This window comes from Grus americana, chromosome 3, assembly GCF_028858705.1.
Source record: "Grus americana isolate bGruAme1 chromosome 3, bGruAme1.mat, whole genome shotgun sequence".
NCBI lineage: Eukaryota > Metazoa > Chordata > Aves > Gruiformes > Gruidae > Grus > Grus americana.
In genome coordinates, this window is record NC_072854.1 from 47160155 (window position 1) to 47176699 (window position 16545).

Consider the following 16545-nt stretch of genomic DNA (forward strand, 5'->3'; position numbering starts at 1 on the left):
GGACCTGTGGACCCGTGGAGAGAGGAGCCCACACCAGGGCAGGTTTGCTGGCAGGACTTGTGACCCCGTGGGGGACCCCACGCTGGAGCAGTTTGCTCCTGAAGGTCTGCACCCCGTGAGAGGGACTCCATGCTGGAGCAGGGGAACGATGAGAGGAGTCCTCCCCCTGAGGAGGAAGAAGTGGCAGAAACACCTTGAGATGAACTGACCGTAACCCCCACTCCCCGTCCCCCTGTGCCGCTGAGGGGGGGAAGGTTGAAGCCGGGAGTGAAGTTGAGCTCGAGAAGATGGGAGGGGTGGGGGGAGGTGTTTTAAGAGTTGATTTTATTTTCTCATTCCTCTACTCTGTTTTGCCTAGTAATAAATCAGATGAATTCCCTCTCTAAGTTCGGTCTGTTTTGCTTGTGACGATAATTAGTGAGTGATCTCTCCCTGTCCTTATCTCGACCTACAAGCATTTCGTTATGCCTTTTCTCCCCTGTTTAGTGAATGAGGGGAGTGAGAGAGCGGCTCTGGTGGGCACCTGGCCTCCAGCCAGGGTCAACCCACCACACCTAGTCTTTTTAATTGCTAATAAATTAAATTAATTTCCCCACGTTGAGTCTGTTTTGCCCGTGATAGTAATTGGTAAGTGATCTCCTTGTCCTCATCTCAACCCATGAGCATTTTCATCATATTTTCTCCCCCTGTCCTGTTGAGGAGGGGAAGTGGTAGAGTGGCTTAGTGGGCACCTAGTGGCCAAGGTCAACCGACCACATATTCCTACTTCAGGGAGCATGTGGCAAAGACTCACTTCCACCAGGGAAACTCCAAGAGCTATTCAAGTCAGATCAAAAATGCAGTAGCTGGCAGAAGGTCATGCAATCCAAATGGCTGTTTACAAGATTCTTTCCTATCTTGTGAATGGCACAACTGAGTGTCTAGAAAAAGAGATCATGAATAAATTTACCTTTCAAAAAGAAGTTAACAATTATGCAAACCATAGATTTAATTTTAAATGTCAAACATATGCAGAAGTACATTTGAGATCTGAAGCACTGAAGGTAAAATCTTTCCAAATAACACAGGCAAGACTGTGTTAAAATGTTCTGGGTTTTGGAATTTATCCACGATATGTCATTTCTGAAGTGAGAGGGAAAAAAATTTAAAAAGAAAAAAAAAGGAAGAGTTAATGGTGAAGAAACCGTCTCTATTATTATTATTATTATTATTATTATTATTATTCTCATTACAACTTCTGAACTGTGAGGTTCTTGTATCCATGAAAATGTATTAGGATAAGTATTAGAATAAACTTAAATATGTGGCTTAAATTTGTATTTGCACGTGGAATCAGCTTTGCAGCTCCAGTAAGACTGAGATGTTTCATATTTTCATATCTTTAAACCAAACTATATTAAGTCTTAATAAGACCTTTGACAGAACTTATACATCCCTTTGGTTAATTTACAATGAATTTACCCACTGAATAATTTTTATAGCAATTCACTCCTTGATGAAAAACAATGGAAATGAGTGCCTATAAAAGTCAACCTTAAAGAAAAAAAAGGCAAATAAGAGTGCAGGTTTCTTCTAGGAGGTCAAGGAGAGTTTCATTAGTTTCATTCATAGATACTTACAGTCTACCTGGCTGAAAGCTGACACTGAAAACAGCTGAGAATGAGCACATCACAAATAAAACTCTTAACGTATACATGCATTTCGGAATCTTTGTAAAATATGCAGTTTTATTAGTCGTGCGTCCAGGGGATTAACTATTGGAGTTTACATCTTCCAGCAGCAAAGTATCATTCTCTTTTGGCTAAACTGAAGTAAATGAGAAGGAGCTCTGCTGAAGTTAGCTGGTGGCACAAAACCTGCGGATGTGAGGAAAGAATCAAATCTAGCATTGCATACAAAGTATCTCAGTAGGATGTGCTGGTTTTGGCTGGGATAGAGTTAAATTTCTTCAGAGTTGCTAGTATGAGGGTATGTTTTGGATTTGTGCTGAAAACAGTGTTGATAGTATAGAGATGTTTTAGTTCATAGAGTCAAGGTCTTTTCTGCTTCTCACATCACCCCACCAGCAAGTAGGCTGGGGGTGCACAAGAAGCTGGGAGGAGACACAGCCGGGACAGCTGACCTAAATTGACCAAAAGGATATTCCATACCATATAATGTCATGTGCAGCAATAAAAGCTGGGGGGAAAGAAGGAGGAAGGGGTGGATGTTCAGAGTGATGGCATTTGTCTTCCCAAGTAACTGTTACACATGATGGAGCCCTGCTTTCTTGGAGATGGCTGAACACCTGCCTGCCCATGGAAGTCATGAATGAATTCTTTGTTTTGCTTTTCTTGCATGTGAAGCTTTTACTTTACTTATTAAACCATCTTTATCTCAACCCATGAGTTTTCTCACTTTTGCCTTTCTGATTCTCTCCCCCATCATGCCATGGAGGGAGTGAGAAGGCGGCTGTGTGGGGCTTAGTTGCCAGCTGGGGTTAAATCACGACAGTAGGCACAATGGCTTGATCCTTTCACGTACAAGCAATGCTCCTAACAATAATTCTGATGTGCCTCAAACTTTGTGAAGCCAACATGGCTTCACTAAGGGCAAATCGTGCCTGACAAATTTAGTGGCCTTCTATGATGGGTAGATAAGGCAAGAGCAACTAACGCATGGACTTATGCAAACCATTTGACACTGTCCTGCATGAAATCCTTGTCTCTAAATTAGAGAGACAGGGATTGGACGGATGGACCACTCAGTGGATAAGGAATTGGTAACACTCAAAGAGTTGTGGTCAACAGCTTGATGTCCAAGTGGAGACCAGTGACAAGCGGTGTTCCTCAGGGGTTGGTATTCAGACTGGTGCTGTTTAACACCTTTGTTGGTGACATGGACAGTGGGACTGAGTGCACCCTCAGCAAGTTTGCCAATGACACCAAGCTGTGTGCTGCGGCTGACATATTGAAGGGAAGGGATGCCATCCAGAGGGACCTTGACAGGCTTGAGAAGTGAGCCTGTGCAAACCTCAACAATTTCAACAAGGCCAAGTGTAAGGTCCTGGGCGCACAACTACGGGGTGGGCAGAGGATGGATTGAGAGCAGCCCTGAGGAGAAGGACTTGGGGGTGTTAGTGGACAAGAAGCTGGACATGAGGCAGCATTGTGTGTTTGCAGCCCAGAAAGCCGATCATATCCTGGGCTGCATCAAAAGAGGCGTGACCAGCAGGTCAAGGGAGGAGAGTCTGCCCCTGTACTCCGCTCTTGTGAGACCCCACCTGGAGTACTGTGTTCAGATCTGGGGTCCCCAGTACAAGAAAGACATGGAGCTGTTGGAGCAAGTCCAGAGGAGGGCTATGAAGGTGATCAGAAGGCTGGAGCACCTCTCCTATGAGGACAGGCTGAGAGAGTTGGAGTTGTTCAGCCTGGAGAAGAGAAGGCCCTGGGGAGACCTTACAGCAGCCTTCCAGTACCTAAAGGGGGCTACAGGAAAGCTGGAGAGGGACTGGTTACAAGGGCATGTGGGGACAGGACAAGGGCTAACAGCCTTAAGCTGAAGGAGCAGATATTTAGATTAGGTATTAGGAAGAAATTCTTTACTGTGAGGGTGATGAGGCACTGGAACAGGTTGCCCAGAGAAGTTGTGGATGCCCCCTCCCTGGAAGTGTTCAAGGCCAGGTTGGATGGGGCTTTGGGCAACCTGGTGGAGTGGAGGGTGTCCCTGCCAATGGCAGCGAGGTTGGAACTAGATGATCTTTGAGTTCCCTTCCAACCCAAACCATTCTGTGGTTCTATGATTGTGAAGACTACCACTTTTTCTGATTAATAAAAATAATAAAAAAAAAAGTAAGTCAGATTTCCAACTCACATTTGGTGTAATGTTGATAAAAGTAATACATGGGGAACGACTTTTGAACAGACCAACTTTCATTGTGCTGGAATTTGTGGCTATGCATTGCCTTTTTGACACAGAAGCTGAGCACATTGCTGTTAAAGCTTTTTACCACATTATGTTCTTATGTGTTCCAGGGAATGGGTATTCTGGGAAACTGCTGGTGATTGTACTTTATGATGCTTTGTCTACTGGAATAGCTAATAAATTAAGCTTTTTTCATAATGTCCACAAGCAAAAAAGCCTGTGGAGTTCCATTAGTATAAAACTAGAATAGCACAATAGTGAATTATGTCTAAGGTTTCCTTTCCTTATTTCTTTTAACAGTTTGATAGATTGGCTTTGATTCTAACATATCTTCATGTGATTTATGTTTTGGAGAAAAAGATTACTGAGGTAATAAAGCCCACAACAACTGTCGGTTTCTCAATGAATTTATTCTTTTCAGTTGAAACAGCTTATTTATGATTATATAAATTGTATTTAATCATGGAGTGTGAATAAGAGGATTTTTTTCCTACATTTGCTAACTCAAACATTCAGCTGTCTTACCCCAAAAAAGAAGAATATCTAGTGATTTGATTGTCATTCACTTTTAGAAACTTATATGAAAACATTAAAATGTGAACTAAGGGAAGAACCAAACAAATTGAAAAACAGACAAAGAAGAAACTATAGAGAAATCCTAACATTCAGATAAAAGTAGCAAAACCCTGACAATCTTCCAGTTTCTTTCAGAGAAAACTCAAGGCTGTCATCCAGGAAAAGCACAGTCATACACCATTTCATTGCCTTGCAGTTCTCCTGCACATTCATACTTATTCTAATTCCTTTTTAAAGTATTTGTAGATTTTTTCAACACTTTTTTTTTTTGGGGGGGGGGGGGGTGTTGTTTTTTTTTCTTTCTGAAAGCCTCTTTATCTTATGTTACCATTTTCTAAATTGTTTTTAATATACCAACAGGGCTCAGAATTGGTTCAGAAAACTAAGACCACTACTATGTCAGATACTTTATCATAAAATGAAAACTTTCCCATATTGAGGTGTAATCATAGTGTAAATTATGAGTACAATCATATTCTTCAATATCCGTAGTTTATCATTAAGTTTATTGCTTTCCAGGGCATATAATAGATCTTAAAATCAATGATTCTGTATCTAAATTAAGCAGTCCAGCATCTCTGCAAGATTTTCTTTGCCATTTCAGTAAGATTAATAATGGTTTTAAGAAGAAAAAAAAGTATTGAAAGATATATATCTTGGAGGAAGGGAAGGTTAAGTCTTTTCTTCTTTGCATTTCTGGAGGAACAGGTTGGTTCAGCCATAGAGATACAGTTTGGTAATATGTTCACTAAGTTAGTAAATTAATCCCTAATTGGAGTATTCTGCTCAGCTATTGCAGGCATGGCACAGATGTCCTATGTGATGCAGTAAGTCTGCACCTCAAGTTCTCTGTAAAATATGCTTTATAACATTTTCTTCCAATGTTGTGATAAATACATAAATGATTTGAGATATTCAGAAGTGTAATAGTGAACATACTCAGCTATAGGCAAGAGACATTGTCTTCTAATTACCACTATAATCCCGATGCTACTGCCTGTTGCCTGTGAGCGGGCCTTAGCCATATGAAGCACAACAGCTGACTTGTCTGGAATCGTACAGTGCCAGGCACCAACACATGCATCCTCAAACACCCTTTCCATTTTTATTATTTTTTTTTTTTCCAAATTGTTCTGCTGTTAGATGGTAAATTTAGGGGTGTGTGTGTATATATTAGGTAAATAGGTATATTTGACATACCTTTTGAAAACAGCCTGTATTAGTCAAAATCCAGTCACACTTTGTTGTAATAGCCTTGTAAAAAGGTACATGCTAATGTTCTGTTGATTATGCCAGACTGCTTCTTTCTTTCTTTCCTCCTGCATTAGATTCAGAGTGCCCAAAATGACAAGCTAAGGAAACTACTGCTCTGTGAGTGGCTTCTTCTTTGGCAGGCTTCACTGGCAATTGTGTTGGCAACTTTACAAATGCCTTTGGGTCTCTCAGAGAGTAATCTGTTGTGCCGACGGAGGAGAGGATGCCTGGTACTCTTGAACATTATTTTCTTTTAATTAATTTCCCTTTCACAGTATTCTACTGTATGTAGGAATATATTTAGTTTGAAGGTAAATTAGGATATATGGAAAATATATCTTCTGCTTTTTCAATTTCCTAGAACAAATATCAACCCATCTCACACTTACGAATTCTGCAGATGAATTTAGTGGCCTAGTATTTAAACAGGAGAAGCTTCCAGTGATGGTCATGTAGGAGAAAACTATGGTTTGTATTTTAGAGATCTTACAAGACATTTTATGCTGTGATTTTCCATCTTTTGAAAAGATACTGCCTCTGGTATCATGCAGAAGAAACCCAAGAAATGTAATACAGAGGAAAATGGTGAGCTGATTTTATTTATTTTATTTTATTTTTATTTTATTATTTATTTTATTTTATTTTATTTTATCTTGTTTTGCTTTGTTGTGTTTTGTCAATGTGAGCTGTTTACATGAAGTATGCTTCAGAAGTTGGTCTTGTTGCTATCAGCCCCCATGTCCCAATGTCCCAACAGTGATATAAACCAGAACAGGCCTGTATAATGTAAGATAATTTAAGCAGATATTTTGTGATTCCGATAATCATTAAAACCACTTGTACTGGATTTATGTGACAAGGTTTTGGTAGCAGGGAGGGATGCAGGGGTGGATTCTGTAAGAAGACAGGAGCTACCCCCATGTTGGATAGAGGCAATTCCAGCAGGCTCTAAAACAGACTCACTGTTGGCCAAAGCTGAGCTCATCTTCAATGCTGGTGGTACCTCTGTGATAACATGTCTAGGAAAGGGTAAAAACCGGTGTGCAGCAGCTTTGAGAGAGGAGCAAGAACATGTGAGAGAAACAGCCCTGGAGGCACCATGGTCAGTGAAGGAGGAGGGAGAAGAAGTGCTCCAAGTGTCAAAGCAAACATTTCTCTGCAGCCCATGGAGGACCACATCAGAGCAGATATCAGCTCTGCAGTCTGTGGAGGACCCCACACTGGAGCAGGTGGACATGCCCTGAGGGAAGCTGCAGCCCATGAAGAGCCCACACTGCAGCAGGCTACCGGCAGGAGCCTTGGCCTGTGGTGAGGAGCCCATGCAGGAGCAGGTTCTGGTGGGAAGCATGGCTTGTGGGGAACCCACACTGAGCAGTCTGTTTCTCAAGCACTGTACCCTGTAGAAAGGAGTCATGCTGGAGCAGTTCTTGGAGAACTCTAGCACATGAGAAGGATCCATGTTGGAGCAGTTTGTGAAAGACTGTATCCTGTGGGAGGGACCTCAGGCTGGAGCAGGGGAAAAGTGAGGAGGAAGAAGGAGCAGCAGAGATGAAACATGATGAAGTGACTGCAACTTTCATTCATCATTCACCTGCACTGCTCTGGGCAAGGAGGAGACAGAAGAGTTAGAAAGAAAGGAATGGAATTGACCCTGGGAAGAAGGGGAGGGGTAGGGGAAAGAAGTTTTTATTTTTGTCTTCGTTTCTCACTATCCTACTCTATTTTTAATTGGCAATACACTAAATTCATTTTCTCCCAGTAAAGTCTGTTTTGCCTGTGATGGTAATTGACGAATGATTTTCTTAGCTTTATCTATGAGTCTTTTCACCTTATTTTCTCCTCCTGTCTTCATGAGAAGGGGGAGTGAGAGAGTGGTTTGTGGGCACCTGGTAGCCAGCCAAAGGTAACCCACCACAATGCTGTATGTCTGTACTCTTCAGAAATGCCATAGGTCAAAATGATTATTGTGCCTTAGATTAAGTTTTCATATCAATTTCTCTGCTGTAATTGGGTATGAAAATCAGAAAATAATACAATGATGTGAGATATTTTAAAGGGACTAAAACTATGTTTACTTAATAATTTTGAGAGTAGATATTAGGCAGTTAATTAAAGATTCATCTATATATGTTCATTCACCAAATCACAGCATCATTTAATACCTTTCAGTGTGCTACTAAAAGCATATGCAGAATTTGATGGTTTTTTAATACTAACTACTTTTTCAAAGTAATTTGGAACTTTTAATTTATTAAATTTCTTAGCAAGATAAGTAAATATTAAATGTAGTCTTTTTTTTCTTTTAAAATTTTACTTAAAAAAAGAAGCAGTAGGAAAAACCTCTCCCTCTTACCAGTAATCTAAAGTAATAATTTGTACTTTCTAACACTGTTTCATTATTACAGTTATGTCAATAATACAGTATAATACTATTTAATCTGTTAACATTCTAATTTGAAAAAAGTGTAATTTTTAAACTTTGTTACATTTCTTATTGTGATAAATTTTAACTACCATCAAATCCATGTAGTTATTGCTTCAAGCTACTTCTTTGTAGTCATTTTGACTTACGAAAAGATCTCAGACTTCATCTATATCTTCAAAGTTTACTTGTTAAAAACAGTTAACACTGAAATAAATCTGTGTATTTGTATTTTAAAATAAATAATCTTTTTCTTTATGGAACTGAAATATGATAAAATTTTATGTAATGAACATCATTAGGGATTTGCAGTAGCATCATCTGAAGATGCAACCTAATTCTGTGGTAGAATAATAATTTAAAAGTAGAGGTGGACCAGAAAAAATACCCCAAAGAGCATTTCTATAATATTGAGAGGAACTGCTACACTTATCTTGAAGTATTTACAGAGAAGCCAGTGAGTAGAAGTACCATCTATGCCAAGAAACCTCTTAGGAAAGAAACAGATGAATGAGATGTGAAAGTGTGCCAGCCTTTAGCTTGTGAAGTCTGTTGTTTTGAAAAAGTCTCTCCATTTAGACTGAACTTAAAAGTCTGGACTTAAAAGATAATGTTGACATATTCCTAATCTTGAACAAATGACATTATTCCTATAATTATTTGTTATTTCAAAGTGTTTACCTGCTGATTTTCTTTATACCATAAGCTGTTGTCTTGTGTCAGCTGTTTATGTGAGAGACTTTGTAAGGACTGCTTTGCATTGGAGGTAGTATCAGCCCACTGTAAACTGTGTCATTCTCTGCTTTCAGAAGCAAGTTGAAAAATATTTATCTCTCCCGTGTATGAATCTTCAGATCAGTACAGTATACCACAGTCTGCTGGATGGTGCAATAACCCGGCTTTTGCCATGAATCTTCACACCCGAGGGAGCACTAGGAAAACAGGTTCTGCACACAAGCCAGGCATTAGAACCATGTGTATATCCAGCTGCTATGCACAAATGCAAACAGGGAGCACAGCTCAAATAAATAAACATGTAATATTTATTAAAAAATAATAATGAATCCACGTTCATTTTTTTTACTCTGGAGTTCAGAAAAATGAAGAGAGAATCAGATGCTTCCTGGACTGCTAACTATATCACTAGAAGGCAGTTAGATATCATGGTGGCATAAAAATGAGAAGAGCTTCTGTGTTCTTAGAAATTCTTGTCCTTTAAAAGTCATCATAACTGGCTACAATCATTCTTCTTTCATACCCAAATTTATGTCCTGTCCTCTGTCTCTAAACTTCCCCAAGCCAACAAGAATCACAAAACTTTATTCAATTCTAATTTGACCCTGTTGCTTTCAGGTGGCAGTCTTTTCTGATTCACCCAGAATTAACCTTCTTATGCCATGGAAATCAATCCTTATGCACGTTTTGAAATACACGTTCAAATTTGGGCCCTGTTGCTGATGTAAAGTATGAACATCTAAACTCTGCTGTATGTAAAATCACACCTAGCCAACATACTATTTTCCTGTCTGGAACTATGATGTGTCCCATGAAAATTATATAACACTGTGTACCTATTTCTGTTAGAAATCATCTTTTCACGTTGTAATGAAATTATATCTTTTGAAATCCAGGCTGTTACACTGTCATTACAGTTTACATGTCATCCATGTTTTCTTGTCTACTGTGAGATCACCGATACAGTTTTACATTACAGGATCATTCCATGTGTCCTTCAGTTTGTTTTAAAAATTTTACTAAGTGTAGAGTGAATACATCTCAGGTCTCTTTTCATAGTTTGATTCTGTAGTATCTTGTAGTGCATTTATTTATTTATTTGTCCACAACAAATATACGGGGTTGACATCTGAATCATATTTTGGAAACAACTTTTGAGAGGTTGAGAGAAAATGTCTCTAAGCAACTTGCAATCCAACTCTACTTAGAATTAACTAATAACAACATTTCCAATGATGAGAGCAGTGATCAGTATTTTCTTGATAATCTGAGGAACATTTTGTTCTTTTTATGTCAGAACTCATGATGTTATGAAGCAGAGCTAATATTTGTATCTCTGCTTGAATTGTGACTGGATTGCTGAGGTCATAGAAGCAGAGTAATGGAGAATCACAGAGCACTCTACTGATTTAGGACCTTGCATTGTTCATCTCATCTTGCATAATTACATTCTCATGTAGAAATTTTCATTTAGTTGGTATACTTCATAATTAATCTGCGAGTCCAACAGTTTCAGTATCCTGTGTGTTTGTGCGTGATGCCTATTTTATCCATGAGTTGGTAGTTCAAACATTTCTGTCAGCTGATTTTCTTTCTTTCATTTTGGTGTCACCTTTTTATACATATTTTCTTTACTAGAAACTGGATCAATTGAATTGAAAGTGATATTTTCTTCTCAGACTGTTTACATAAGCTTTCTTAGAATCTCATGGTATTATGCTTAAATCGACATTGGTATTAGGAAGTCATAAGCTATTATATGGACACCCTCAATATCCGCAAATATTTCACTGATTTTTTTTTTTTAATTTTTTTTTTTTAATGCCTTAATTTCAAGTCTTCACTTATTCCAAAAGGCAGATGGAAAAACATATATCTGCCCCAGGGTGTACTAACGTGTACAGTTCACATGATTCCTCATATAATCTTACTTGCCAATATCTGTTTTCAAATTTAGAACCGTAAAATATGTTTTGCAAGCTTGTCAGTCCTGAATATCTGGTGGGGAAGAGAGAACAAACTGTCAATACAGTCCTGCTAAAATCTACAGTATCCAGTCAAATCCCAGTCCCCACTGTCCCTCTTTTCAGCTGCAGGGAGTTAACCAACAGAAAGCAGCAATGAACACTTCCTTTCCTAGCTAGAGAAACTCAGCCCTGAATCCATCTGGCAAAGACACGTCAGAGCTGTATGGGGGACTCACACATCAGAGGTAGCTCATATATTAATAATGGTATGCAACATTTCCCCTGAAAATCTTTTGTCCTCCTAGTTGTGTCATTGCAGAGTGCAATGATTTAGGGAGTCTTGGTGTGCAATATGTTGCACAAGTTCGGTTTAGATGCCAGGTAATCACCCTGTAGGGTGAAGAACCATCACATGGTCTTCTTTCACAAAGTAGGAACAAGATGACTGCTACAGTTCGGGTTTGTTTGTTTGTTTGTTTGTTTGTTTGTTTTCATCTGCCTCTGATTTTTTCTTGTGGATATGGAGGTGTAACTCAGATTTTGGTCTCAGACTCCTCTTTTGTTATGTTTCTGAGACAGTAAGAATTCTTACCCGTGACACAGCTGCCTCGTGTAACACTGTGACAGGGAACACACGCTACGGTGGTGCTAATAGGAAACCATACCCCCCCTCATCTCTGTAAGAATCCTGCACCTGCAGCCTTTGAAAATGCCAGCTAATGACAAAGTCATTTTGACCCATGATGTTCTGAGTTTCTCCGAGTCTCCTTCTGTGGCATTTTGTGAAATGTATTGTGCCCTACAAGCACAATTTGTATTTTTTTTCTGCACTGCTGTTGATCTGCTTTTTCTCCTAAAAGAAGACCAAAACAGTAGTTCAAGTACAAAAGTCTCTTGTAAGATTATTTTGAAAGCTTGTCTAAAATATCATCCAAAGTGGAAAGCAATTTGAGTTGATTCCCCTAATAAGGTGCTAGAACATTCAAAGTTTCTTCTTGCACTGTTCTTAGCAAGGAGGACTGTGTTCAGTCACCGCTTCCTTTAATCAGATCCTTTTGTAGATTTAGATGTTATTTAACTTGTCCACAAGATAAGGGGAGATAATTATTGTTTGACAACCCCTTCACATTTTGATTTTGTAAAAAAACTCAAAAACTTTTGCTCTTGTATTCATGTATTTACTGTGCTTCTAATAGAACATTTCCTCCCTAATAAACAGGGGCCATTTTTAACATAATGTTGTGCTATTTTTTGCTGCACCTTGTCTAGCACTTGATCTCAGATTGGAGTCTCAAGAAGAGCTTTCTTTTTTAGATAGTCAGCATTTATTAGACAATTTTAACTTTAATATGTACTAGTCTTGTACAATCATTCTCTCTGAATCCCGTCAGATGTCTTTGCCTCATTCTACATACATAATTCTGAAGAATTGATATAATAAAGAAAAATACACATGTAAACATAAGATTTTCTTGTTATTCTTGAAATTATTTCATAGCGAATTAATCAATCAATTAGGAAATTATTTTATAATTAATTTCCTATTTATAATTAGAAAAAATACATTAAGAATGATTTTATTTCATATTATTTTTGTAAAACATTTGTCTTTAAAAAAACTTTCATTTTACATTGATTGACTGACCAAATGGGATCACTTCCCAAATGAAAAGGAATAAAATAATATTTTTAAGGAGAAAAGGATGTTGTGAACTTTTGCAATATGTATGTAGATTAAGAGTCTTTAATATAAAAGCAAATATGAGCCTAAGATAGAATTTTGAGAGGTAAAAATAGATATATTTATATATTTATGTCTCAGAATTGTTTCTCTCTCTGTATATATATACTAGTTTAAAATACACCCTTGGGAAAAGGGCATATTCTCAGTTACATCACTCTGGGAATACTGAACTATGGAATACACTAATTATACATATGTATATATTTATTTTTCATTATAACAATGGATGTATATTTAAACTTGTATCTTTATTAACCTAGGAATAAAGAACTCCAAGAAATAGTGGAGATACAGGTTAATACAGAAAATAACAGGAACCGAGTAGGAAGGTAAGTAGGTACATAGGCATGTAGGTACTGAGAGAGACGATTATTTATCCCAAGAAAATACGAACTAAGTCTCATTAGATATCTCAACTATTTTTACAAAGTGTCCCTGTACTAGAGAATCAACAAGCGTAAGGGCAAATCAAGTACAGTATTCATAATTAATTTTAAGAAATTCTTAGAATAAATTAACCTGGGCAGGGAAAAAAAAAAAAAAAAAAAAAAGAAAGAAACCTAGCAATCTACTTTTGGAAATTTTGAAAAGAAATTTAACTTTTGAAAGACTTTTCCATCCATATCAGAATGCATTTTGCTAGGATCCACATGTATTACCCATGAATGTAAATTGCCCATGAATATATCGCCCATGAATGTAAATTGACAGGATCTCTCCAATTGTCTAGTTTCACCTTGGCCTGAGTTGGGTTTAGTCTGTTTCAGCTATGATAACACCTGTCTGGGGGTCAAGTGGTTATTGTCAAACCTGCTTTAGCTTAAGTTCTGTGAGTACTGTGGTAAAGGCTAAATATATGGTAAAGGTCTAACAAATCTAGATAGTCATTGTGTAACAAAAAATAGCCTATTGTGTTACTTGAGGCTGTCTAGGAAGACATGAAAAGAAAGCAAATTGTGCAAAGGAAACAAAAAATAACCCCAAGTAGACCCCAAGGCTGAAGAGGAACAAGTCTCCACCATCAGCAATGAATTCCTAGAAAATAATCTTTTATAATGTCTGGAGGTATCGATGGCATAAAGGCAGATCAAATATTACACAGGAATGTCACAGCATTGAATTGTCCTTTCCTAACTGGAAAGGATAGCAAGGAAGAAAAATATGGACATTACTGATCGTGGGACAGAAAAGAAAGAAAAAAGGGAAAGACATGATTCAGCTTTGAAGAAAGACTTTATATTCATAGTCAAAATACATCTGATTAGATAGGAAAGTATCAGTACCATTACACAAGACATTGGTAAAGCCACTCTGGAATACTATGTACAATCCTGGAAAAAACATGATCAAGAAAGATTAATTGAAATCAAGTAACTCTAAAGTCATTCTTCTAAGAATATTAGAGAATCTATTCCAGTTCATTAAAAAAAAAAAAAAAAAAGATAATAAAAGTTCTTGACTCAATTACTTTTGCAAAACATAGACTAGCAAAGAATTTATTTGTTCCCTTCAAATATATGAGGAGAAACAAGAGAAGAAAATAAACATTTAAACTAAAGGGCTAAAGTTGGGATAAGAAAAAAATAGCATACAAAATAGGCAGAAGTATTTTTGGCTGAAATTAAAAGAAAATTTCTGCTATTAGATCAATGAAGTCTTCTAACACAAGTTTCCTAAACACAGCAATCCATGAGATCTGTTCTTCTATTCCCCATGGATTTTATCTCTCTCCTGTTGTTTGTTTCTTTGTTTGTTTGTGGGTTTTGTGGGGGGGTTTTCTTTTTTTTTTTTTTTCCTTTCTTCCTATTTATTGTTTCAAAGAGAAAAGATAACTAAGGATTTGAGGATTTATGAGAAAATGTTTTTGATAACAAATGTGAAACTGGACAATTGCCATTTAAAAACAGATGGAAAACAGATCTAAATATGTCCAGGAGGCTAGAAATCCTGAAGAAGCAAACGCCAAAATATCTCAATTATTATAAAATTCTAAATAGCATTTTAGCAATTTCTTTTTAATATAGTCATTATATGTGTAGTATACCATAAAATAAATAAGCCCCCAGAGTTTCCTCTTCTCATTTATCACTGTCCTTAGTTATTTAGCTATTAATTTTAATTTTATTTAACTTTTAATTTGCTTTAATTTTTTTTTTGTACATATTTAGCACAATGCGTCACACATCTGGATAAAAACTGAGCTTTCTAGAAGAAGCTATGATTTATATTTATCTTAGATAGTGATAGGTTAAGATGTCTCTCACTTCTCAGTATCCTGACTACCTCAAGAAACAAAAACAAGGACATTTAAAAGCACTTGGAAGTACCCACCTCATCCTCATTTTCAGCTGTTTAATAGAACAATAAAATCTCTGTGTGGGTGAACACCATTCTATCTCTCAGCATGCCAAGGCTAAAAGGTAGAACAAACCCCTGTGGCTAAGCAGGGGGGAAAAAAGAAAAGGAAAAAAGGGGCGGCGGGGGGGGGGGGGGGAAGATAGTAATTTAAGATCCTAAAATGGTGCAACTTGACTTCAACAGACACCATTTACTGTAACCTCAGAAAGCCTGATCTCTCTCAGCCTTGTACCTGTAAATGAGTCTGCACAGGTAAAGTCCTTAAAACCAGTAGCTCTTCACCATTAAGCCTGAGGTGAACTGATGGCTGAATTGGAGCTCTGGTGGATCCAGGAGTGAAACTGACTCTTAGTTACTATGTAGTACTCCTCTGGATTATTATATTGTCTTTCAAATTGTGTTGATAATGTCATTAACACACTGTTAGGAATGGCTGTTAACAGTTTATGAAGTAATAAAGACAGAAATATGAACCAGCATTTGAAATCTGTATTGGAAAAGAACAGAGTACATGTGTTTGTAAAATATAAGTGACAAAAATCTTTCCATTTCATTAGAAAATGAGGAGAAGGCAAGACATCTAGTAAAAATAAACAGAAGTAGGTTTGGCTAGCATGTATGCAAAATAAAAGACCTGAAAGTTGCAGTTTGAGGCAATTTTTAATTGCTGATGGTAATTTTTAATAAGCCTTGCAATGTTTGCCAAATAATGGATGTTAAAGTCTTCTAGAAGAACAAAATGACCCGAGTTATCAAGGTTGGTGAGATTCAAACCACTTTTACACATATTAATGGCAAAATTAATTTAAAAAATTAAACAATTGTTATCTATGTCTATCACTTTGATCTTATGTAAAAGAAGTCTTGGAACACAAATTTCATATATGTCAGGACTGGCCAAGGTAGCTGTCCATAAGTGAATTTACTCAGACTGCTGCAAAGTCTTTAACCTAGTATACCATACAATTACATACGTACTAAATGGAATACCTAAATATAAATTAAATGGATTAAGAACACAGTAATTTGGAACTCTTAAGAAGACTAGAGCCAACAGGATTAATTGTTGAATTTATATTTTTCTTTATATGTTTGACAGAGTCACTATTCAACATTTTCACCAGTGAGCTGCAATGAATATGAAAAGGTAACTTGCAAAATTTGTGGATTGTTTCACAGTCAATGCAGATGATGTCAGAGGAATCCTGATTGCTTTGTAGTCTCAATCCAGCAGGCAAAATGTTTAATATGTCCATCTATACAACAAGAAGGCAGGACACATTTTCAGAATGGGAAGCACAAGAGTGGAAGAAGTAACTGCTGTAGGTGAGATATAAGTTTGGAGCTGCAGTGTGGCAAGGGAGAAAGCAGGCAGAAGCCTGCTGTCGTGCTTCCCTCTTTGTAGATTTGAGTGCTGTCAATGACAGCGAAATCTTCTACTGGCAGTACGAGGAATGAAGCTTTGTCCTATCTTCCAAGCAGTCATCAACAGAGTACGCAATCAGCTCAGTTGCCTCACTTTTGCAGTTGGCTATGTTACCAAACATTCGGCTGAAGTGTGCAATGACCGCTGGACTGTCTCCAGT